This window comes from Crotalus tigris, unplaced genomic scaffold, assembly GCF_016545835.1.
Source record: "Crotalus tigris isolate CLP2741 ecotype Arizona unplaced genomic scaffold, ASM1654583v1 scf7180000017857.1083437, whole genome shotgun sequence".
Taxonomy (NCBI): domain Eukaryota; kingdom Metazoa; phylum Chordata; class Lepidosauria; order Squamata; family Viperidae; genus Crotalus; species Crotalus tigris.
This window is the reverse complement of record NW_024096679.1, coordinates 1018912-1044751: the sequence shown is the minus strand read 5'-3', so window position 1 is coordinate 1044751 and position 25840 is coordinate 1018912. Positions and strand designations below refer to the sequence as shown.

At 42.2% G+C, this 25840-nt stretch overlaps 1 protein-coding gene across 7 annotated transcripts in view; it reads left to right on the top strand.

The window, feature by feature from the left end:
- Nucleotides 1-25840, top strand: part of LOC120308057 (catenin alpha-2) — a 175381-nt gene that overhangs the window by 18305 nt on the left and 131236 nt on the right. The gene's annotated exons all lie outside the window — the stretch shown is intronic.

Genomic DNA, 25840 nt, shown 5'->3' with positions numbered 1-25840 from the left:
TCTCCTGGTGATTGGCCCAAAGTCACCCAGCCAGCTTTTGTGCCTAAGGCGGGACTAGAACTCACAAGGCTTCTGGTGATTGGTCCAAAGTCAGCCACCTGGCTTTCATAGCTAAGGCGGGACTAGAACTCACCGTCTCCTGGTGATTGTCTCATAGTCACCCAACCAGCTTTTGTGCCTAAGGCGGGACTAGAACTCACAGTCTCCCACTTTCTAGCCTTTTGTCTTAACCATTAGATTATATGGGAGCTCCTGATTGTAATGAATAGTTGAGGGAATTATATAATAGATTGTATCAGTCGATTGCATTATAATATCAGTTATTTTGATCTATTAAACCAACAGTTCACTGAGGTAGCAAAGCTTTAAACTTGCTTGACTTTTCCACAATAATTTTTCTTCTGAACTTGTAATTTTCTTTAAAATATTGATATAAAATACGATATAATATTGATGCTACCCTTGAAAAGCATATAAGATTTTTTTAAAAATCCTGAAAAATTGAGATTTTATGACCAGTGACACAATTCCTCCTTTACGTTCATGTATTTTAACCTGTCAGTGTTCTGATATATTGGGGGTGGACTCAAAAATTATTCATACTTAGACTAAATTCACCTAAATGAGTAAGACTTAAGTTAGTCATGTCGATTTCTTAAAAAAACAGTGATATTTAACTTAAATAGCATGAGAAACTTTTCAAGAATACGTTAGAGGGCTGTGATTAAGATTATCTTTCTTTTAAGTGAAAGATACAGAGTAAAAAACAGCTGTTATACAAAAATCAGCCATAGCTGCTATTTCACGTTAAAAAACATATTGCAAAGAAAATGAAAGAAAATTCCGAGATAATTCTTTCAAATGCAAAGCATGTTGCAAATAGAACGACCTCAGCTCAAATCTATTTAACCTCCATGACAGTAGTACAGGATTTCTGTTGTGTGGTGGTTCACATTTTTCTCACTATGACATACAGGTAGGTAATCCTTGATGTATAGCCACGATTGAGCCAAAAATGTACGTTGCTAAGTGAGAAATTTGTTAAGTGAGTTTGACCTCCATCTTATGACTTTCCTTGCCAGGTTTCTTAAGCAAATCCCTGCACTTGTTAAATTAGCAACACATTTGTTTAGTGGATCTATTTTCCCCATTGATTTTGTGTCATGGTTCCGACAGATGAAACTTTTCAAAGAACTTCGAGGCATTGTTTACCTTAAAGAATCTTTATTTGAGAAGCATAGCGTCGACAAAAATTGAAGCCAAAAACTGAATTCCCTTCCCCTGAGCACATAGTATCAAAGCACAATTCCCTCCTCCAATTAACAGTCATAAATCACATTCCCAAATTAGCTTGAAATGCAGGCTTTCCCTCCCAGTTCTCCAGCCCACCAGTTCTTATCATCTCTTATTTCAATAACCTTGGTTCACACACTAGGTCCAGTATTGTTATGTCTAACTCAGTGATAGGCAACCTTGGCTCTTTTATGACTCGTGGACTTCAACTCCCAGAATTCCTGAGCCAGCATGGCTCAGCTTGGAAACCTCTCCCTTTCCCCTCAGCGTGGCTGGCTCAGGAATTCTGGGAGTTGAAGTTCACGAGTCATAAAAGAGCCAAGGTTGCCTACCCTGGTCTAGCTCAGGGCTTTTCAACCAATGGTACTACCTGTGGTACATTGGCACCTGGCAAGTGGTACGTGACCATCCCAGAAAAATGGTAGTGGGGGAGGGGAATGAGCTGAACCGATGGCAGCACCGCACAAACCTGAGCGAGAGATGGCTGGAACTGCAGGGCTATCAGGGCTCAGTGGAAGTGCCAGGATCAGCGCTTCTTCGGGACTGTCAGGGCTCAGTGGAATCAGGCCAGGCTCCAGCTGGAGCTTGGTGCTGATGCTGGCGCTTCTGCTGAGCCCAGAAGAAACGCTGATCAGCTGGAATGTTGCAGCCTCTCCAGGGTCTTGTGATTTACATTCAGATGCTTGGCAACTGATACATGTTTACGACGGTCACAGTGTCCCAGGGTCATGTGAAGTGACCAAAACCTGCTGCAACCACCCAGCAGACGGGGGAATAAACACCAAACACCCCCCACCCCACCCCCACTGCCAATCCTCAACAGAAACGCTCACAACAATGAAAACCACGGAGAGGAGGAAGAGCACCGCTGGTGGGCAGGCAGCTATCTTGCTCGCCTGTGCCTTCGGGGGCACTTTTTCAGTGCCATTGTAACTTCGAACAGTCACTAAGCGAACTGTTGTAAGTCGAGGACTACCTGTACTTTATCACTTTTTTCCCTTTTTTTTTTTTTGGTCATCAAGTTTTTGACACCTTGCTAGGCGACTGGTGGTACTCGGATGTTGCCTTATCCTAAAAGTGGTACAATGGGTGAAAAGGTTGAAAAGCCCTGGACTAGCTAAACTCTCATACACATTCCTCCCCCCAGCATCATCTAACTCTAAGAGTAAAACATAAGAGAACAAACGTCCGATGTTAGCAGCGTTGACACTTTGCTTGTCAGAAGACCGCAAAAGGGGATCACGTGATCCCTCACTGCAACCGTCATAAAGGTGAACCAGTTGCCAAGTGGCCGATATTGATCATGTGACCATGGGATGCTGCAATGGTCACAAATGTGAAAAACGGTCATAAATCACTTTTTTTTCCAGTGCCGTCGTGACTTCGAACGGTCACTGAGTGAACTTAACAAAAATCAAGGACTGAAACCAGAATACAAATCCTTCCATCGCAGAGCAATGGAACAGCGTTGCTGAGTTCACTTTAAAAAATGAAAAAAAAAATGTAAATTTGGACTTTAGTAGGTGCCCATTAAAGAACAAATTTGCTTGATAGCTGCCTTCTCAGTGCCCGTACTTAATTCTGGAAGATTAACATCTTAGTTAATTTGAAAATTGCCAGCAGGTGAAAGGGTAAGAAAAAAAGATGTGCGGTCTTCACACATCTTCACAAATTGTTCACAGCTTTGATGGAATAATTACAAGTTAGGAAGTGCTAAAAGAGGGGTTTTAAAATGTGACATGTCTCTGAACAGGTCCCCTCTTATGAGGAACTGAAGAACCAAATGCTAAATTTGCAGACAGCATCAAGCAAAATAAAACCACGTCTAATCAATCCTGTACCGGGAAGTTCTTTTCAGATCCTTGGAAATTCCCAGTCTTTTTTCTTTTCTTTTCTTTTCTTTTTTTGCAACATGGTCTTTAGGCTGTTTAGGTCATATTCAATTCAATGTTTTACAATGCTCACTGGCCAGGATAAAAATCAAAACATAAAAATAAGACAATGCAAGGCATAATAGTGCATAACAATTACTGCTAAAATCTGCCTGAATTTTACACACAGTGACTTTAGACCAATGGTTCTCAACCTTTTTAATGCCGCGACCCCCAACCGGTCGTAAGTCGAGGACTACTCAACCAGTCGTAAGTCGAGGACTACTCAACTGGTGCAGCACCGTTTGCAGAATGGGACTTTTGGAGGGCTCAGCAGGGCAGAGACAGCCTGGACAATTCCTATTGGCTTTTGAAAGCCAATAGAATTAGACTCTATTCAAGAGAGTCTATTCTATTGGCTTTCAAAAGCCAATAGAATAAAAGGGAGTAGCACAGCTAAGGAAAAGGGGAAAAAAATGGCGGACTGCATTGTTTGGCGACCCCCGTGAAATGGTCGTTCGACCCCAAATGGGGTCCCGACCCACAGGTTGAGAACCACTGCTTTAGACCATTTTCACACTTAATGACGATTTTAACATCCCGGCAGTCATTATAAATCAAAATTTAGACACTTGGCAACTGGTGTGTATTTATGAATTAGGCCAAAATCTGCCTAATGTTACAGACAGTATAGTAGGATTCAGCTCTGTTCAAAGAAACTGTATAATCTGATTGTTAACAGCTTACGTAAAAAAAGATCAGAATTTCCCAAACATTTTGTCTAGTAAGGCGTTCTAAAATGAGTCCACAAATCCTTGTAGAAAATACAGCATAACAGCACGTGAACTCTGGTTTCAATGGGGCACGAGGGCGCCATCTCACCTCATATGGGATTTTGTTTTTATTTTTTGGGGAATGTAAATGCCAAAACACAGTGAGACAGTTGCATAAAGAAAATTGAAAAGGTCCAAGTGTGTGCCGCACTCAAGATTTCCTGTTTGTGCCCTGCGCCAAAAGTGTGGTTGCATCTCCAGCCAGACTGGAAGGCGGTGTTAAGAGGGAGCCTAGCTTAGAGTCCTTGCGCTGCAAGAAAGCAGCCCTTGAAGCCTCACCTGACCATCACAAGTGAATGCAGACAATCTGGTGAGATTCTTGAAACATAGGAGACTAGCAATAAAGCTTCTGCTTCAGATTGGCTCAATAGTAGCAACTGTGAAAGGGATCTTGGAGTCCCAGTGGACAATCACTTAAATATGATCCAGCTGTGTGCGACAGCAGCCAAAAAAAGCCAACACAGTGCTAGGCTGCCTTAACAGAGGGATAGAATCAAGGTCACATGAAGTGTTAATACCGCTTTACAAGGCCTTGGTAAGGCCACACTTGGAATAAGGCATCCAGTTTTGGTCACCACGATGTAGAAAAGATGTTGAGACTCTGGAAAGAGTGCAGAGAAGAGCAACAAAGATGATCAGGGGACTAGGGGACTAAAGAATAGTTGCTAGAATTGGGTATGTCCAGTTTAATGAAAAGAAGGACTATCTAAGGCAGAGGTCCCCAACCTTTTGGGCACCAGGGACCGGTTCCACGGAGAAAGGTTTTTCCACAGACCGGAGAGTGCATGGTTTGTTGTGCTGCCTGCATCCCACGGATAGGGCTTTGCTTGTTTGTGCAGACCGTGTTCTATCCCAGCCTATAGCCGTCCTTGTTAAAGGCACAAGGACCAAACCCCTGTTGATAAAATAGGCTGGAGACTTAAAACAAAACAAACCCCTTTTAATATGGGTGACATACCTGACAAATAGTCCAAAACACAAACAGCAAAACTCAATCCAAATGAAGGAAATAGTCCACAGGAAACACGATGCAAACAGAAGAGTAGTCACAAGCAAGATGAACAGACCAGGATTCAAAGAAGCACTTTGGAAACGGTTGCCTTCAGCAACCAGCACCGCCCACACCTCCTCTTTTTATACAGCAGTCCCAAGGCATTGCCTCTCAGTGCCTTCTCCTTTTACCCTGGAGGTGCCGTATTGACTGCTGCTGATTTGCTCTCGCTAATTGACGACATGTGCGTGCATCAATTAGCATGTCCATCAGGTGTGAGTCCTCCGAGTCTGACTCATTCTCCTCACACAGCTGAGCTTCATCAGGAACACGACTGGAGGGCCCAGGTTCTGCATCCAACTGTGAGTCCTGTAATTCATCAGAGCCTCCCTCTGCCCCTGATGGCCCTTCAAATGCCTCCTCCACCTCCTCCTCAGATTCCTCAGACTCAGCTGTTGGGAGCACAGGCTGGCACGGAAAAACAACAGACCGGTTGCTGGCATGCTGCGGCCTGGTACCAGTCCATGGACCGCAAGTTGGGGACCCCTGATCTAAGAGATTGCCACAAAGAAGAGGGAGTCAAGCTATTCTCCAGAGCATCCGAGGGCATCACAAGAAGCAACGGGTGGAAACGAATTAAGGAGAGAAGCAACCTGGAACTAAGGAGAAACTTCCTGGCAGTGAGAACAATTAACCAGTGGAGCAACCTGCCTCCAGAAGCAGTGAATGCTCCAACACTGGAAGTTTTTAAGAAGAGACTGGACATTATTATAGATCAGTGGTATTAATGGGTGATTGGAATGGTGTCTTAGATACACTAAGGGATAAGAAAGGTTCCTCTCCTTTTCTTAAACAAGCAAGGCTACCTAAAGCCTTTTTTGACATGAAAGAAGACTGGGAATTAAGGGATTATTGGCGGGAACGTAATCAAGAGGAGAGAGACTTTACTTTTTTTTCTGATAGACACCAATCTTTTTCAAGAATTGACTTTTTCTTGATTACCACGGACTTGTATAATAAAGTAAAGAATGTAAAGATTTTTCCTAGATCACTGACGGATCATAGTCCAGTTTGGATGGAGCTGATTCAAGAGAAAGAGGAAAGAAGATCCTGGAGAGTTAATGAAAATTTGTTTAGACAAGAAAAGAATGTTCAAAAACTAAAGGAGTGTTTAAAGGACTATTTTGCTTTGAATATGTATAAGGGGACTTCAATGTCAATGGTATGGGATGCAGGTAAAGCATTTATGCGCGGTGTTTTGATAAAAATGAATAATTTTTATAAGCGAAATCAGATTCAGAAACGTAGAGAACTTGAAGATGAAATTAAATTAAAAGAAAGGGCTTTGATTTTAAATCCTTCTGATGAGAGTATTAAAGAATCTGTAAAGTTATTAAGGTCACAATTTAATATGTTGATAGCAGACCAAGCTGCAACCAACTTATTATTTATGAAACAAAATACATTTTGTAATGCCAATAAGCCTGGGAGATGGTTGGCTTATCAATTAAGAAAGAAACAGAGACAAAGAATAATAGAGAAAATAAACTATAAGGGTAAATTAGTTTCTCAGAAGGAATTGATTAAAAAATCTTTTTTGGATTATTATCAAAACCTATATAAATCTACTAATATACAAATGCTAGATATAAATAAATATTTAGCTGAGGCAAGTTTTCCTAAACTGACTGAGGATCAGAAATATGAAATTAATGGTTTAATTACTAAGGAGGAAATTACCTCAGCAATTCAACAATTGAAATTAGGGAAAGCACCGGGTACGGATGGGTTAACAGCTGTTTATTACAAAGTTCTAATAGAGGAGATGATCCAACCATTACATGATCTTTTTAATGGTATTTTACAGGGTTTAGAGATTCCTCCTTCATGGCGTAGTGCTTTTATATCATTGATTCCAAAGGAGGATCAAGATCTTACCCTACCAAAAAATTACAGGCCTATATCTCTTTTAAATGTGGATTATAAGATATTTGTAAAAATTTTGGTAAATAGGCTTATGAGGGTGGTGCATCATCTTGTGCATAAAGATCAATCAGGATTTATAACAGGAAGGTATATGAAAAATAATGTCAGACAAATTATTAATTTACTAGAATATTTAGACAAGAACAACCAAGTTCCTGCAGGGCTCATATTTTTAGATGCTGAAAAAGCATTTGATCAATTGAATTGGCATTTTATGTTAAGAGTAATGGAAGAAATGAATTTTGGTGAAAAGATATTACAAGCCCTTACGGTAATATATCAAAAACAAACGGCACAACTTATTGTTAATGGAGGTTTGTCGGAGGTTTTTACAATAGAGAAAGGTACTAGACAGGGGTGTCCTTTATCGCCATTGTTGTTTGTTTTAACATTGGAAATATTATTGATCAAAATTCGAGAGTCTCAGGAAATTAAAGGAATATATGTTAATAAAAAAGAATATAAGTTGAGAGCTTTTGCGGATGACTTGGTTGTTACTTTGTCGCAACCTGATTATTCTGTAGTAAACTTATTACAGTTGATTCATCATTATGGTTTGGTCTCGGGTTTTAAGATTAACGTAAATAAGACTAAAATTTTACCTAAAAATATGTCGAGTCAGGAGAAGCAGATTTTGGTCAACTTGACGGGTTTTGAGATTGTTAATAAGGTAAAATATTTGGGGGTGATGCTGTCTGTTTCTAATGCAAAATTATTTAAAAATAATTATGAAAGGTTGTGGGTCAGGGTACAGAAGGACTTGAAGAATTGGGAAAAGTTGCAATTATCCCTCATGGGAAGAATTGCAGTGATAAAAATGAATATTCTACCCAAGTTTCTTTTTTTGTTTCAAATGTTACCAATTTTGAAAAATGAGATTAATTTAAATGAGTGGCAGAAGGGTCTCAACAAATTTATTTGGGCAGGGAAAAAACCAAGGGTTAAGTTTAAAATTATGCAAGACTTCCGTGAGAGGGGTGGACTTAAGGTACCAAATTTGAAATTATATTATGATGCGGTGGTTTTAACATTAATTAGTGATTGGGTAAATTTGACAAATTCTGAGATACTTTACTTAGAGGGATGGGATTTACTTTATGGGTGGCATGCCTATTTAATATTTAATAAAAAAATAGATTGGGCTTTTAAATCTCATATTTTAAGAATTTCTTTATTTAGGATTTGGAGAAAATATTATAAAAGTGATTTTAAAGTACCATTATGGGCTATACCTTGGCATGCGATAGAAGGAATAAAAAGAGGGGTTAAAATGGATATGGTGTCTTATAGACAGTTACTTAAATGGGATGGACAAAACTGGCAATTAAAATCACGGGAAGAGTTAGCACAAGAAAATTTTACTTATTCTTGGTTCCAATATAGGCAACTATTAGATAGATGGAAGATGGATTGTAAGGTGGGTTTTCTTAGAGAAGATGAAAACCTTATTAAGCAACTGAAGGATCAAAGACAAACCCACATTAAGAGAATTTATGGGGTTTTAGTTGAATTGGACTCAGAAACGGAACTAATTAAAGATTGTATGATTAGATGGGCGCAGAATTTTGGTGAGCCAGTTTCATTGGACACCTGGGAAACTATTTGGGTGAGAAATGTCAAATTTACTCAAGCACAGAACTTAAGGGAGAATTTTTATAAAATGTTTTATAGATGGCACCTTGATCCACAAAAAATGTCTTATATGTATCCTGACGTGCAACCCAAATGTTGGAGATGTGGTTATAAGGAGGCTTCTTATTATCATATTTGGTGGTCATGCAGAGAGATAAAAGCATTTTGGATTAAAATATGGTGGAATATCCAGAGAATTTTTAGAAGGAGGGTAAAATTTACTCCGCAATTATTTTTGTTAGGTATTGTTACAGATTGTGATACAAAGGAGGTTGTATTGATGTTAAACTTGATCACAGCCGCTAGGCTGTTAGTAGGACAATACTGGAAGAAGGAATCTTTGCCTACATTGCAGGAATGGTTTCTTAAAGTAGCTTATCTGGCAGAAATGGCAAAGATTTCGGCTTTCTTAAAGCAACAAACGCAAGAGAAGTTTTTTGCTGTTTGGGATAAATGGATAAAATTTATACAATTTAGATTGGGTATACAAAAATATTATATAGTTTTTTCATAAGTTTTATTTTCATATATATTATAGATAATTTTTTTATATATATAAATATAAAGTTTTTAATTTAATTTTTATTTTTATTTTTTAAGCCTATATTCTGCTCTGGGAAGCTCAGGGGGGGGGGAAGGGAGGGTTTTTTTTCCTTTTTTTTTTTTTGGGAGGGCTGGGGGATGGGGTTTTGTTTTTTTTTTTATTTAATATATGTATTGTTTAGTTTTATTTTTCTGTATATGTTGCCTCTTGTTTTGTATTATTTTTCCTTTTTTGTAAAATTTATAAAACTTTCAATAAAAAAAAAAAAAAAAAAAAAGAAGAGACTGGACATCCAGGTATAAGGCTTCCGGCCTGAGCACGGGGTTGGACTAGAAGACCTCCAGGGTCCCTTTCAAATTCTGTTCCTCTGAGTCTGCATGGTTTTTTTTTTTTTTTTTTTTTTTTTTTTTTTTTTTTTTTTGGCGCATGACGAAATTTTAGAATTTGCAAGTTTGGAAGTGATCCTCCTCATCTTCTTCACCCACACCAGGTAGTGAAAGCTGCTTCACTCGGGCGAGTTGTAACAAGGGCCCCAATCGTCTCTGGCAGCAGTCTGCAAGTTTGTTTATAAATTATGCATGTGAAGCAAACATTATGTATGCATTTAATTTATATTCTCTCTATTCCCATGGATCAAAATAGATATTGACGTTGGGTAAAAGGCAGCATAAAATATAAAGTTTGAAAATGAACACGGAATGGGCTTTGCTTAACCCACGCTGCCGAATGTAAACCGGCGTAAATGAACTCGGCCAAAATTAATACGGTCAAGATCCTCATGTTAGATGGAAGATGAGATTTTTTGCTCTAAGTATTGCCGAGGGTTTTTGTTTGTTTGTTTAAAGAAAGGAATCAAATTCTATATTACGATGGGTTTGGGGAGGGAGGAAGTGCTTTATGTGTAGATTTTAATTTGAATTACCCAAAGGGAATTATTCAACATTCAGAGTCCTTTGTGATTGGAATGGCCTATCGTTCTTGTAAACTAATAAATAAGGAATCAACTGTGAATACAAAACTTAGTTTTTTTCCTGAGGAAAAGTTATTGCTTAAGACAGCAGTGTTGGAAAATGTATGAACACATAGATTGGTAAGCATAGAATAGATATTTGGACAAGGGGATAGATGGGGAACTCATCAAATTTGCAGACAACACCAAGCTGGCAGGAGTAGCCAACACTCCAGAAGACAGGCTTAGGATACAGGAAGATTTGGACAGACTTGAACACTGGGCGCTATCTAACAAAATGAAATTCAATGGTGAAAAGAGTAAGGTTCTACATTTAGGCAAGAAAAACCAAATGCACAAGTACAGCATAAGTGGCACCATGCTCAATAGTAGTAACTGTGAGAGGGACCTTGGAGTCCTAGTAGACAATCACCTAAATATGAGCCAGCAGTGTGCTGCAGCTGCCAAAAAAGCCAACACAGTCCTAGGCTGCATTGACAGAGGGATAGAATCAAGATCACGTGAAGTGTGAATACCACTTTACAAGGCCTCGGTAAGGCCACACTTGGAATACTACATCCAGTTTTGGTCACCATGATGTAAAAATGGCATTGAGACTCTAGAAAGAATGCAAAGAAGAGCAACAAAGATGATTAGGGGACTGGAGGCTAAAACATATAAGGAACGGTAGCTGGAATTGGGGATGTCTAGTTTAATGAAGAGAAGGACGAGGGGGGACAGGTTAGCAATGTTCCAATATCTCGGGCTGCCCCAAAGAAGAGGGAGTCAAGCTATTCTCCAAAGCGCCTGAAGGCAGGACAAGAAGCAACGGGTGGAAATTCATCCAGGAGAGAAGCAACCTAGAACTAAGGAGAAACTTCCTGACAGTGAGAACAATTAACCAGTGGAACAATCTGCCACCAGGAGCGGTGAATGCTCCAACACTGGAAGTTTTTAAGAAGAGACTGGACAGCCATTTGTCTGAAATGGTATAGGGTTTCCTGCCTGAGCAGGGGTTGGACTAGATGACCTCCAAGGTCCCTTCCAACTTTATTATTATTATTATTAGTATTAGTATTATTAGTATTATTAGTATTATTATTATTATTAGTAGTAGTAATAGTATAGTATCTGATAGAAGGTTAAGGCACTAGCCTAGAAACTCAAGAGTAGGAGTTCTACTTCTGCATTAGATAGGAAAACTGGCTGGGTGACTTTGGGCCAATCACCAGGAGACTGGGAGTTCTAGTCCTGCCTTAAGCATGAAAGCTGACCAAGTGACTTTGGGCCAAATACTAGGAGACGGTGAGTTCTAGTCTTGCCTTAAGAATGAAAGCCGGCTTGCTGACTTTGGCCCAATCGTCAGGTGACTGTGAGTTCTAGTTCTGCCTTACTCAGTTATCAAGCTGGCCATATTCCTGAGAGCTCACAAGAAACGTACTAAATTGTTAAAAAAGGATAAAAGGAACAAGGCAGCTAATGAAAGACCCATTTTTGCCTTCCGAGCAGTGTTAGCAAATTGTACAATAAACATTTCCGTTGCAAACTGAAGGATTGGGTAGCAACCAAAAGGGTCATCAGCGATGACCAGGTGGATTTTAGACAAGGGAAGTCAGCCATAAATCATTTTAACTTTCTTCATACAAAAATGTATACTCAGAAAATAGCCATCTTATCTGTATGAGGCCATTTTTTTAAAAAAAAATGTTGAAATCCACCACCTTTGATTCACTATCTATGACTGTCTGTCCTTTGGGGGAAAAAAAACTAGAACATATTTGTGGAGAGGTGCCCCTATTTTTTTCCTCACTCAAAAATTTGTATTCAAGGACTTTGCTAAGACCTGGGAGTAACTCACTTAGATCCCTGTCTGGCAGCACCTACATGCCAGTTTGTCAGGGTCGTATCCTGGCTACATCTTTGTTTAATATATATGTTAATTTTTATGGCGGATATCCTGTATAATTCTCATTTTCGTTCCCCCCTCCAAATAGCAGTACGTAACATCTCAGCACTGTTTTGCACAGGCAGGGCTGCTATTCCATCACAGATCCCTCTTGGACTTTAAAAAGCAAAAAGAGACATAATTTATTAAATCAAGAGACTGGGACCTCTTATAATTCTCTGCAAAAACTCATCTCCAATAACTTTTTTTTTTTTCTGAGCTGGCGCTCCTGAGCTATGAATCTGTTCCAAATTAGTTGCCATCCAGAATCATCCAAATGACTTCCATCCAAGGGTAGCCAGTGTTTTTATGGGGGGGGGGAGAAATAAGAAAGGAAAATAAATCTCAACAGATTCTACTTTTAACAAAGAATGGAAACATCAGCGTGTCAACTGTCAGAAGTGAGGGCAGCCTGCTCTCCTGCTCGCTGGCTGCTTATTCTTCGGTGTCATTTAAATGCAGCTTTCTCCTGGTTCAATGTCACTTATAATGGTTCATCTTATTGTGCACTGACCCTCACAGACAAAACAGGTCCTGCTTGCGAGCTGGACAGAGAAGCAACAGTGAAAAGAATGCATAAAGAGGAGAGGGAGGGGGGGGTCAGTCTTCAATCCATATTTCATAGAAGGGGGGAGGAGTGGGACTGAGTTGCTCTCTGTGCTTGGTGGTTTTTATTGAAGGTATTTTGTTACCCAACTAGGCAACATCATCAATGCTAAAAGGGAGTTGGCTTTGCAGAGAGGAGGAGGAAGAGGAGGACTGAGGGACCCTTGGAGGTTATCTAGTCCAACCCCCTGCTCAGGCAGGAAACCCTATACCATTTCGGACAAATGGCTGTCCAGTCTCTTCTTAAAAACTTCCAGTGTTGGAGCATTCACCGCTTCTGGTGGCAGGTTGTTCCACTGGTTAATTGTTCTAACTGTCAGGAAGTTTCTCCTTAGTTTTAGACTGCTTCTCTCCTTGACTAGTTTCCATCTGTTGCTTCTTCTCCTGCCTTCAGGTGCTTTGGAGAATAGCTTGACTCCTTTGGGGCAACCTCTGAGATATTGGAACACTGCTAACATGTCACCCCTTATCCTTCTCTTCATTAAACTAGACATCCCCAATTCCAGCAACCGTTCCTTGTATGTTTTAGCCTCCAGTCCCCTGATCATCTTTGTTGCTCTTCTCTGCACTCTTTCTAGAACAGGGGTCTTCAAACTTGGCCCTTTTATGACTTGTGGACTTCAGCTCCCAGAATTCCTCAGCCAGCGTGCACGCTGGCTGAGGAATTCTGGGAGCTGAAGTCCACAAGTCATAAAAGGGCCAAGTTTGAAGACCCCTGTTCTAGAGTCTCAACATCTTTTCAACTTGCTGCGGGACAATTCAACAATTCAGTTTAATTACAATTGTTTTTAATTTTTGTCATCTACATTTCATTTTGTCTCTCCTTCGGCGTCCTTTCTTTAATGATTCTAGCCCACTATTTATTCGATATTAATGTAACTCGGGTCCCGCCACAAGTTGGCCTTGGTGAGTTGGGCGTGGTGAGTTGTCGTAGACCCGACGGGGAACATTTCAACTCAGTAGTGGGAGAAAGACCGCAAGGATCTTTTAGGTTACTCACCCCTGTTCTTCCACCTTCTGACAGCCACAGAGATATTTTCCTTGTGCCTGCGGATTATTGTTATTTTTTTCCAATAAGAAAGAAAGAACAGAAGCCAAGAAACTTTAGTTCAATCCATTAGGCAGCGTTCCCTATGGATTTCTCCTTTCATCTGCCTGAAAACAATGGCACAGGGCCTAGGTGAAGGAAAAGAGGGAGAGAATTGTATTTGCCAGATGGAAATATTGTGACTTGCCAAATGATCCTTCATCGCGTCGTTTCAGACTCACAAACAGGGACGCAAATCTGAGCGTGCAAGAGGATTGTGCGCCCTTCTCTCTGAAGCAAAAGCACCACTTATCTTGACATAGAATACAGGCAGTCCTCGGACTTACGACCGCAAGTGAGTCCAAAATTTCTGTGGTTAAGCAAGACGTGCGTTAAATGAATTTTGTCCCATTTTATGACCTTTCCTGAGTGAATCGCTGCCATTGTTAACTTAGTCACACGGTTGTTAAGTGAATCCGGCTTCCTCATTGACTTGACTTGTCAGATGGTCACAAAAGGGGATCACGTGACCCCAGGGGGGACACGGCGACCGGCATAAATATGGCTCAGTTGCCAAGCATCTGAATTTTGATCCTGTGATTATGGGGATGCGGCAGTGGTTGTAAGGGTTAAAAAATGGTCATCAGTCACTTTTATCAGTCCCGTTGTAACTTCAAACGGTGACTAAACAAACTGCTCTAAGTCAGGGAATACCTGTAATAGAATTGGAAGGGACCTTGGAGGTCTTCTAGTCCAACTCCCTGCTGGAGCAGGAAACCCAACATCAGGGGTAGGCAACCTTGGCTCTTTTATGACTCGTGGACTTCAACTCCCAGAATTCCTGAGCCAGTCATGCTGAGGGGAAAGGGAGAGTTTCCAAGCTGAGCCATGCTGGCTCGAGAATTCTGGGAGTTGAAGTCCACGAGTCATAAAAGAACCAAGGTTGCCTACCTCTGGCCTAGGCCTGGGCCACTTTATGACTCGTGGACTTCAACTCCCAGAATTCCTGAGCCAGCCATGCTGAGTGGAAAGGGAGAGGTTTCCAAGCTGAGCCATGCTGGCTCAGGAATTCTGGGAGTTGAAGTCCACGAGTCATAAAAGAGCCCAGGTTGCCTGCCCCTGTCCTGTATCATATCAGACAAATGGTTGTCCAATCTTAAAAATCTCCAGTGTTGGAGCATTCACAACTTCTGGAGGCAGGTTGTTCCCCTGATTAATTCTCATCTTTAGAAAAAAATTCCCTATTTCTAAGTTGCTTTTCTCCTTCATTACCATCCGTTGCTTCTTGTCCTGCCTTCAGGTGCTTTGGAGAATAGGCTGACCACCCCCCCCACACACACATACACTTCTTTTTGGCAGCCCCTAAAATACTGGAAGACTGCTATCATGTCACCCCTCGTCCTTCTTTTCATTAAACTAGACATCCCCAATTCCAGCAGCTGTTCTTCGTATCTTTTATCCTCCAGGCTCCTGATCATCTTTGTTGCTCTTCTCTGCACTCTTTCCAGAATCTCAACATCTTTTTTTTTTGTATTGTGTGACCAGAACTGGATGCAGTAAGCATCCCTGTACACCATTGCTACTTTGGGAAGTTTATCTATCTGGGAAGTTTATCTAGCAATAAAATTTCACAGTTTAGCATTGCTTCATTCTGTTATTGTGTTCTTACGATGGCTGCCCCTTTTAAAATGTAAAACGGTATGTGCCTTCACACTACACATCTTTTGTGTGTCTCTGATTGCAGGTCTTCCATCTTAAACATAATAATCTTGTGGTTCTACCCACAAAAACAGCAGCAGTTAGTGGTGGAAATTGAGGAATGGGCTTAATGGAAACAGAAAGAGCTGGTGGTTCAGGATGAATCTTTCCTGTTCAGGAATCAATAGCAAAAAGGAGCACCCTTTAGGAGGAAGAAAAATTCTGAAATCAATTGCTTATTCTCAGCCCTAGACCAGAGGTCATCAAACTTTGTCGATTGGCAGACCAGACGAAAAGGGAGGGGAAAGCATTTTACATATGTGTGTGCACGTGCACACGCACAAAGCCGCAAGTATACGCGTGCCACAAATGGGTCAGGGCTAGCACCCGCATGATACTCACTAGCCCTGTTCTTGCGTGGCACAGCATCTGTTACCACACCTTGCAGCACAGTGGTGGCCCTTTTTTACACCCTGCGGTGCGGTGGTGCCATTTTCATGCCCTGCGGCACGGCAGCGTACCATTTTCATGCTGTGAGATGCAGGATCAGCCTGTTTTTGCGCCCTATGGCCACGGCAGTGCAAGTGAGGGGGTGCGCGTGCACATGCACGCGCACTGACTTGTTGTGTCCCAGCCTACGTGAGTCCTTGTTAAGCTCACAAGGAAAAGCCCCTCTTCCAACAAGCAGGCTGGAACCGCAGGAAAAAAACAATCCCCTTTTATTATTCACAGACCTGAGTCAATGTCCAAGACAAACAAACACAGTTCACAGAAACTCGATCCTCAACATGAACGGTTGCCTTTGGCAACCAGGACCTCCCACACCTTCCCTTTTATTATGCAGCCAAGGTGTGGCTTCCTAATGCCTTCTCCTTTGCCTTTGGAGTCGCCCCATTGCATTCCTCTGTCCGACTCGCTTCTCTTGCCTGCGCTTTCGTGCATCCAAGATTTGTCCCAGCTGTTCCTCATCACTGTCCAACTCAGGCTCCCAGCACAGCTGTGTCTCAGCCTGAGTGCGAGTAGAGGGGCCAGGCTCCTCGTCCGACTGTAAGTCTTGGAGCTCCTCAGAGCCTTCCTCTGACTCTGATGTCACTCCAGGCCCCTCCTCCTCCTCTGATTCCTCAGACTCAGCTGCTGGGTCCACTGGCTGGTGAGGAATCACAACATGACCAGCCTGTCCCGTGGCCTGGTAACCAGCAGGCCATGGCTCACTACCAGGCCACGGCCCACAGGTTGGGGACCCCTGCCCTAGAGAATTAAACCTGAAGAATAATAGTGTACGTCTTTGTCTCTGTGTGCTTGCAACTGGGATTGTTGTATTTAACCAGAACGTCTTCTCCTTTCTGGAACCCGAGCAATATTAGAGCATCTTCAGCCAGCATCCATGATGACAAGTATACTCAGCCACAAATTGGCACCGAAAGAGTCAATATAATATTTATTGGTTGAGTGAACGGATGATTCTATTTCTGTCACGTTGCTCCTTTATAGGGTTTATTGTAGATGTGACAAAGCCACGTGAATGAGGGTGAAATTAAGAGGAAACGTATCAGGGATTTCAACAGAAAATATATTATATTTATTACTTATTTTATTTCAAAATAATTCGTTTTAATAATACATTACATTGGTACATTATATATTTATAAGTAAAACAAAATAAATTATACATTTATAAGTAAAATAAATTGTTGCTTATTGAAGGAACAGGGATTGGTCCTTTGAAAAGATCGACCAAATCTGCGTTCCATCAGTCCAGCTGAGAGGCAGATCTAGGCTTGAATAGATGACCTTTAGCTGCTTTGGGACTGTACTTCCCGGTCCCAAATTCTGAAACCTGCAGACTCAAATGAGGTTGGCAATAAAGAAAGGCTATAAAATTAAGGGGAATAAATCAGATTCCTTAATAATCAAATTCCCTTCAGGTCATGCTGGATTCCTGATGACTTAAATAGGTGAACATAATAGGTTAATTGTCCTCAGTGTTAGGAAGATTCTCCTTAATTCCAGGTTGCTTCTCTCTTTGGTCAGTTTCCAACCATTGTTTTTTGTCCTGCCATCTGGTGCTCTGGAGAATAATGTGACCCCCCTCTTCTTTGCAGCAGCCCCTCAAATACTGGAAGACTGCTATATCGTATTTCTTCATTTCTTTACACTAGCCAAACCCAAATCCTGCAGCCGTTCTTTGTATGTTTTAGTCTCCAGGCTTTGGATCATCTTAGTTGCTCTTCTCTGAATTTTTTTTCCAAACTCTCAACGTCTTTTTTGTAGTATGGTGACCAAAATTGGCTGCAGTATTCCAGGTGTGGTCTCACTAGGTTTTATAAAGTGGTACTAATACTTCACCTGATCTTGATTCTGTGCCTCTGTTTATACAACCCAGGATTGTGTTAGCTTTTTTTGGCTGCTGCTGCTACACACTGCTGGCTCATGGTCAAGGCATCGTCCACTAGGACTCCAAGGTCTCTCTCACAGGGACTGTTTTTGAGCCAGGTCAAATTGTTGCTGGGTCATAGTCAAATGATTTAGAGAGGCGTTGAGGCCACTTGGAGGTTTATCTGTGTCCTCAGGATCACCTGAGTGGTGCAAATGGATATGGAACCTTCTGGAACTGCTGAAAGGACTGTGTTGTAGACTGGAGATGGATGATGTTATATCCCTTCCCCTCTGTTGAGAGAGGGCTGTTCAGTTTTGACGTAGATGGACTCTTGGACCCCTCTTTCAAAGAAAGAAAGAAAAACAAGAAAGTCCAGTTGCCTCCTAAAAAAGCATCTTTGGGAGATGTATGACCTGGATGACTAAGAATCTCAATAGACAGATAGCTAGTTATCTGATGGACTAGTGCAGGGGTAGGCAACCTTGGCTCTTTTATGACTCGTGGACTTCAACTCCCAGAATTCCTGAGCCAGCCATGCTGAGGGGAAAGGGAGAGGTTTCCAGGCTGAGCCATGCCGGCTCAGGAATTCTGGGAGTTGAAGTCCACGAGTCATAAAGCAGCCTAGGCCTAGGCCAGGGGTAGGCAACCTTGGCTCTTTTATGACTCGTGGACCAACTCCCAGAATTCCTGAGCCAGCATGGGGGAAACTTTGGCCCCTTCATGACTTGTGGATTTCAACTCCCAGAATTCCTGAGCCAGCATGGCTCAGCTTAGAAACCTCTCCCTTTCCCCTCAGCATGGCTGGCTCAGGAATTCTGGGAGTTGAAGTCCGCGAGTCAGAAAGGGGCCTAGACCTAGGCCAGAGGTAGGCAACCTTCTCTCTTTTATGACTCATGGACTTCAACTCCCAGAATTCCTGAGCCAGCCACGCTGAGGGGAAAGAGAGAAGTTTCCAAGCTGAGCCATTCTGGCTCAGGAATTCTGGGAGTTGAAGTCCACGAGTCATAAAAGAGCCAAGGTTGCCTACCCCTGGACTAGTGTCACAAGTGTTCAGTTGCATAATGCAGATATTCACCGCAGTACGTAGGGGATTTTAAGCAGGCGGCAACTGCCTATGGAGTGGGCAAGGGAACTGAATAGCGCACCCAATAACAGGGAGGGTATATGGTCCATGCCACGTTGACCGCTCTCTTCGTGGAAGAGCATAAGTTCCAGGGGTCTTCTGTGCAAATAACAGCAACTCAAGAAATATTTCCCAACTGTACTGATTTCTAATTAAGTACAAATTGGAACCAACCAAATGCACAAAAGTGTGTGAGAGGGAATTTTTGCAGGAATTAAAGAGGTAAATAAATCGGGCATTTATTATTATTTTTTTCCTAGAAACTCCAGACCTGTGGGAAAAAGAATTTTAAGTGAACATCAGGGAGGGTCAAAAAAAGATTGTTTTTCAGAAGCCCCTGTGCAGGTAATTCTTGAATGGAGCCCACGTTTCTGTCGCTAAGTGGGGGCCATCGTTAAGCAGGTTTTGCCTCACTTTATGACCTTGCTTGTCACAGTCCTGAAGCAAATTGCTGCAGTTGTTAAGTTAGCAACACAGTTTTAAGTGAATCTGGCTTCCCCCATTGACTTGGCTTGTCAGAAGATGGGAAAGAGGGGATCACGTGACCTTGGAACGCTGTGACCGTCATAAATATGAGTCGGTGGCCAAGCGTCTGAATTTGGATCAGCTGACCCTGGGTGAGGCTGCAATGGTCATTAAATGTGAAAAACGGTCATCAGTCACTTTTTTTTCAGTGCCGTTGTCACTTCAAACGGTCACTAAATGAACCGTTGTAAGGCGAGGACTACCCATTGGCCATTTTAGATAAAAGAGAAGAGCTGCCTAATTCTGGGAAATTTACTCTAGAGCAGTGGTTCTCAACCTGTGGGTCGGGACCCCATTTGGGGTCGAATGACCATTTCACGGGGGTCGCCAAACAACGCAGTCCGCCATTTTTTTCCCCTTTTCCTTAGCTGTGCTACTCCCTTTTATTCTATTGGCTTTTGAAAGCCAATAGAATAGACTCTCTTGAATAGAGTCTAATTCTATTGGCTTTCAAAAGCCAATAGGAATTGTCCAGTCTGTCTCTGCCCTGCTGAGCCCGCCAAAAGTCCCATTCTGCAAATGGTGCTGCACCAGTTGAGTAGTCCTTGACTTATGACCGGTTGAGTAGTCCTCGACTTACGTCCGGTTGGGGGTCGTGGCATTAAAAAGGTTGAGAAACACTGCTCTAGAGAACTCTTTGCCGGGCATCCATAAAATTCATCGGGGAGGGATCCTTTCGGGTGAAATGGGGGCTTTTGTGACAAGGGGGAAAAAAAATGTCATTGTGGAAGGACAACATTCCTCCTGAAGGCGGTAGCATTGATTGTCAGGTGGAAGCCAGCGCTAAACGTAAACAGAAAAGATTCAGCATGTCCAAATGATCTCTTTGGATTTAGCAAACAGACACTGCTACCCTGGTAGGAGATTGTACAAAAAAGCAGCATAAATGATAACCAAGTCAGAATAGAATGTTAAGTGAATTATGTTAGGAAGGGATCCATAAGAATAGGAAGGCTTCAGGTAGCAGAATCGTTTGCGGAGATGAGCGGCTATAGGAATTGAACGGAGGAAGGGAGGGAGGAAGGAAGGAAGGAAGAGGGATGGAGGGAGCAAGGGAAGGAGGGAGGCAGGAAGAAAGGAAGACATCTGCAAGGTGGACAGGAGAAACCTTTTCAAGAAAAGCCGACTAACCGTGATCAGAGGTCAGCACGAAGGAAGGAAGGAAGGAAGGGAGGGAGGGAGGGAAGGAAGGAAGGAAGGAAGGAAGGAAGGAAGGAAGGAAGGAAGGAAGGAAGGAAGGAAGGAACAAGGGAAGGAGGGAGGGAGGAAGAAAGGAAGATATCTGCAAGGTGGATAGGAGGAACGTTTTCAAGAAAAGCTGACTAACCATGATTAGAGGTCATCACGAAGGAAGGAAGGAAGGAAGGAAGGAAGGAAGGAAGGAGGGGAAGGAAGGAAGGAACAAGGGAAGGAGAATTATTGAGGGAGGCAGGAAGGGAGGGAGGAAGGAAGGAGGAGTGGGGGAGGGAGAGGGAGGGAGGGAGGAAAGAAGGAAGGAAGGAAGGAGGGAAAGGAAAGAGGGAAGGGAAAGAAGGAAGGAAGGAAGGAAGGAAGGAAGGAAGGAAGGAAGGAAGGAAGGAAGTCATCTGCAAGATGGACAGGAGAAACCTTTTCAAGACAGCCGACCAAGAGTGAGCAGAGGTCACCACAACCGATCGAATAACCTCTACTATCAAATATGCTATCAAATAAATACACTATCAAATATACTACACTGGTAAGACCACATTTGCAATAACCCCAGCCATCTTGCTTTCGTGAGGTAAACAGAAAATCTCTGAGGACCGTGATAATATGTGAGACCTCATCAGTGAAATTATCCCCACTACATCCCTTCATCAGGTAGACCGTACGCTTCAGTTAGTACTCAGTGGAAAATTCGCACCATTCTCTTAGCACTGTAATAATGATTAAACCTAACATCTAGGAAAAGGCAGATTTTAGAGATCCTATAATTTAGGGACGTGCGTTCTCTATAATCTATATTTAATGCTGCAGCAAGCTAAACTGTGTATGATATTACTCTGTTTTGCTCATAATTCGGATGTCCCATGCTCCTCTTCTGTTTTCAAATATTGTTTTGCACTTTGGACTTACAATGTGCAACTTCCAAGAAACTTGTCTGGAAGGAGAGACAGAGAGATGGAGGGAGGGAGGAAGAGAGAGAAAGAGGGACAAAAGTGGGACTGAATCTGGATGTTCTGCTTCGGATACCACGGAGCCCCCTCCTCCCGGAAGAGAACAAGGAAAACAGGTTGTGAAGAGGACGTGTAGCGTCCCAGACAATCTTACGGACCCTGCTCAAGCAACGCTTCTGTGCCATGGCCTGGATGGGAGGGAGGGAACTGCCAATGATCTTTTCTGCCGTCCTCACCACTCTCTGCACCGCCTTCCTGTCTGAAGCAGGGATGCTTCCAACCCAGACTGTGATGCCGTACGACAGGATGCTCTCGATCGCCCCCCTGTAGAAAGTGGTAAGGACAGGAGAAGGAAGATGTGCTTTTCTCATGCGTCACAAAAAATGCAGGCGCTACTGTGCCGGCTTCACCAGTGTCTCGCTGTTGAGCAACCAAGCCAGCCTACTTGTTAGCTGCACACCCAGGAATTTGATGCTGGTAACCCTCTCCACAGGTGAATCATTAATGCACACAGAAGTGTGGCTGGGCCTGCCTTTTCTGAAATCAACAATGATTTCTTTGGTTTTTCCAGTTTTTAAAATTAGGCTTTTTTTCTTACACCAGTTCACCAAACCCTCCACCTCCTTGCGGTAAGCACCCTCATTGTCGTCATGAATCAGGCCCACTACTGTTGTATCATCTGCAAACTTCATAATATGGTTGGTGGCAAATATTTATAAGCCAGGGGTCCCCAACCCTTGGGCAGCGCCCACTACTGGGACGTGGCCTATTCGGAATTGGGCCACGCGAGTGGCTGGCTGGAGCACTCTGCGGCCCAGTTCCCCTTTTCCCCCCTCGCGCCCGTTGAGCTGCCAAGCCACAAAAGCTGGGGGCTGCTGTTACAGGCCCTTTAATCCTGCATTCTGCGTCCGACTTAAAGCATCTGATTTTTTTTTTCTTCCCCTTCTGCCTCTGCATTATGATTACTATTTGTTGTAGCCTTGGGTCATTTTAACGGAAAGGAGCAATGTTCTTTGATGTATGCAAAACAACAGTGGACTAGCAAACATAGGAGACCAGCTTCAGGGGGGCATCTGAAAGAGCCATTTCTGACCCCAGGCTGTTAGCAAAGCAGCCAATTCATTTGTCTTCTCCCCCCTTCCGACAAAAATCAGATTTCACGTGTTGAAGTTATTTAAAGGCGGGGGGGGGAGCTAGGCTAGGGCATATCCTGAAGGCCCCTTTTGCAATAGAGAGTAAGGGGATTGTTTTTCCCTGGGATCCTGACCCATTGAGGCCTGCAAACCGCGTCCTTGATAACGTCGGAGCGAAATTGGGGCTGGCTGCAGTGGGGGGGAGCACTCCTCAAACAGATGGACCCGCAATTATATCGCGTCGCGCAATTGGAAACGGGAACAGATTAATGCCACAAGCGCAGACCAAAAGAAACAGGGAGAAAGAGGCTGTTTGAACTGATTCATGAATAATTTCCAGCCGGTACTGTAGCATAACCTCGGGGCAAAATAAATAAAACCAAAGCAGAATATTCATTTCCGTCCGTGTTCTTGTTCAAAGAATTAAGAGTTTTAGAGTCAGGAACCTCTGGTTCGATTCTGATAAATATTTTGTGTGCAACCTTTGCTGATGTGGTTGGCTGGTTCATTCGTTTTTTAGCTACCTTGGGATGGAAAGTGTACAAGTCATGATCCCTTCTCATGAATCTCATCTTCTGAGAAAGAACAGAGATGCAGACAGAGGGAAGATTTTAGAAAGTAAGGAGAATAGAATAGAATAGAATAGAATAGAATAGAATAGAATAGAATAGAATAGAATAGAATAGAATAGAATAGAATAGAAAATAAGAATATGAATATGAATAAGAATTATAATAGAACAGAATATTCTTAATTCTATTCTTCTATTCTATTCTAGTCTAGTCTAGTCTAGTCTAGTCTAGTCTAGTCTATTCTTTCCTATTCTATTCTATTCTATTCTATTCTAATTCTTATTTCTATTCTATTCTATTCTATTCTATTCTTTCCTATTCTATTCTAATTCTTATTTCTATTCTATTCTTTCCTATTCTATTCTATTCTAATTCTTATTTCTATTCTATTCTATTCTATTCTATTCTATTCTATTCTATTCTATTCTATTCTATTCTATTCTATTGTATTCTTTCCTATTCTATTCTATTCCTTCCTATTCTATTCTAATTCTTATTTCTATTCCATTCTGTTGTATTCTATTCTATTCTATTCTATTCTATTCTATTCTATTCTATTCTTTCCTATTCTATTCTAATTCTTATTTCTATTCTATTCTGTTCTATTCTATTCTATTCTATTCTTTCCTATTCTAATTCTTATTTCTATTCTATTCTAATTCTTATTTCTATTCTATTCTATTCTATTCCTTTCCATTCAGACAAATGGTTGTCCAATGTCTTTTTTAAAACCTCCAGTATTTAAGTTTCTTGAGCAGGAAGGGGGGGGGTTGGATTAGAAGACCTCCAAGGTCCCTTCTAAGTCCGCCATGCTGCAAAGTGACTCTGGACAAGTAAAACAAAACATCTCCAGTTCACGGGTGAATCTTCAACGCTTGCACCTGCACACTGTAGACCATTTCCCCCCCCCCTATCGGTGACTTCATGGCTTCTTGTAGCGTTATCCCACCGTTGCTATGGTGAACCATCACTAGTGAACACAGGACCTTCTAGTGGGCGACTGGCGGATGCTATAAATCCCAGCGTGGAAACGGCGGCTGGTCATATCCACTGACCCTGTGTGCAGTTTGAAAAGAGCATGAAACACATTCGTGGAGAGTAAAAAGGCTGTCATCTCCAATAACGGAAGCCATCAGCCTTTTGATATTAGCCAGTGGGAAACAGAAACGGCCCAGTGCTGTTGCGCTCGTATCTTGCTGGTGGGCTGCCTAGGAGACATCTGGATGGTTTTTGCAGAAGCAGACTCCTAGAACAGCTGGATCTCTGGCTTCAGGCTGGAGGCTTCAAATCTGAAGCATTGTGCCTCGCAACCCATCAAACCCTTGGCAAAAGGGAGAGCGGCAGCGATGCTAGCAGTGACCTCTTTGTTCAGAACTGTTGGCTTCTGCAAGCAGACAATGTTTGGGGGGAAAGAAATATGGGCTCAGCCTCAAACCACGTTTGCTTCCACTACAATGAATTAAGAGGGAGAGAAGTAGCAAAGTGGCATCAGTAACTATCAGCAACTAAATTTCATTTTTGATGTGTGCCGTTGTGCCCACAGTAAAAAAAAAAAATTACAATAAAGGTTATCTTATCTTATCTTATCTCCTATGGATGGAATCAGGCAATTCTAAATAGGAGGAGCAATCTACAAATAATAATAATAATGCACCATTGTTGCAGTGGCATGACAAAGTAGCAACAATAGTGCATTGGAAGATCTGCAAGAAATATCATTTGTCTGTAAGCAAGAACTGGTGGGATCATAAAATAGAGAAAGTCATAGAAAATGATAAAATTAAACTGCTCTGGGACTTCAGAATTCAAACAGACAAGCACTTGCAACATAACACCCCAGACTTAACAATTGTCGATAAGAAAGACAAAAAAGTCTGGATAGTGGACGTGGCAGTGCCTGGAGATAGCAGAATAGAAGAGAAAGAACTGGAGAAGATAACAAAATACAAAGACCTACAAATAGAAATAGAAAGACTGTGGCAAAAGCAAGCAAGGGTAGTACCAATAGTCATAGGTGCCTTGGGTACAATCCCAAAACAACTGGAGCGCCACTTGAACACCATTGGCATTGACAAATTCGCCTATTAGTCAATTGCAAAAGGCGGCCTTACTAGGAACTGCTTCCATCCTGTGACGATATCTGTAATACCATCAAACATCCACATCTGCCTATCCCAGGTCCTGGGTAAGGACTCGATAGGTAGACAAAATGCCAAATCCAGTCTGAACATCTGGCTGACTGTACGATGATGATGATGATGACGATGATGACGACGACAACAACAACAACAACAACAACAATAATAATAAAGTTGGAAGGGACCTTGGAGGTCATCTAGTCCAACCCCCTGCTCAGCCAGAAAACCCTATACCATTTCGGACAAATGGCTGTCCACTCTCTTCTTAAAAACTTCCACTGTAGTCCTTGACTTACAACCACAGTGGAGCCCAAAATTTTGATTGCTAAACAAGACAGTTCTTCAGTGACATTAGCCCCATTTTATGACCTTTCTCACCATGGCAGTGAAGTGAATCACTGCAGTCGTTAAATTAGGAACGCGGTTATTAAGCGAAACTGGCTCCCCCCCATTTACTTT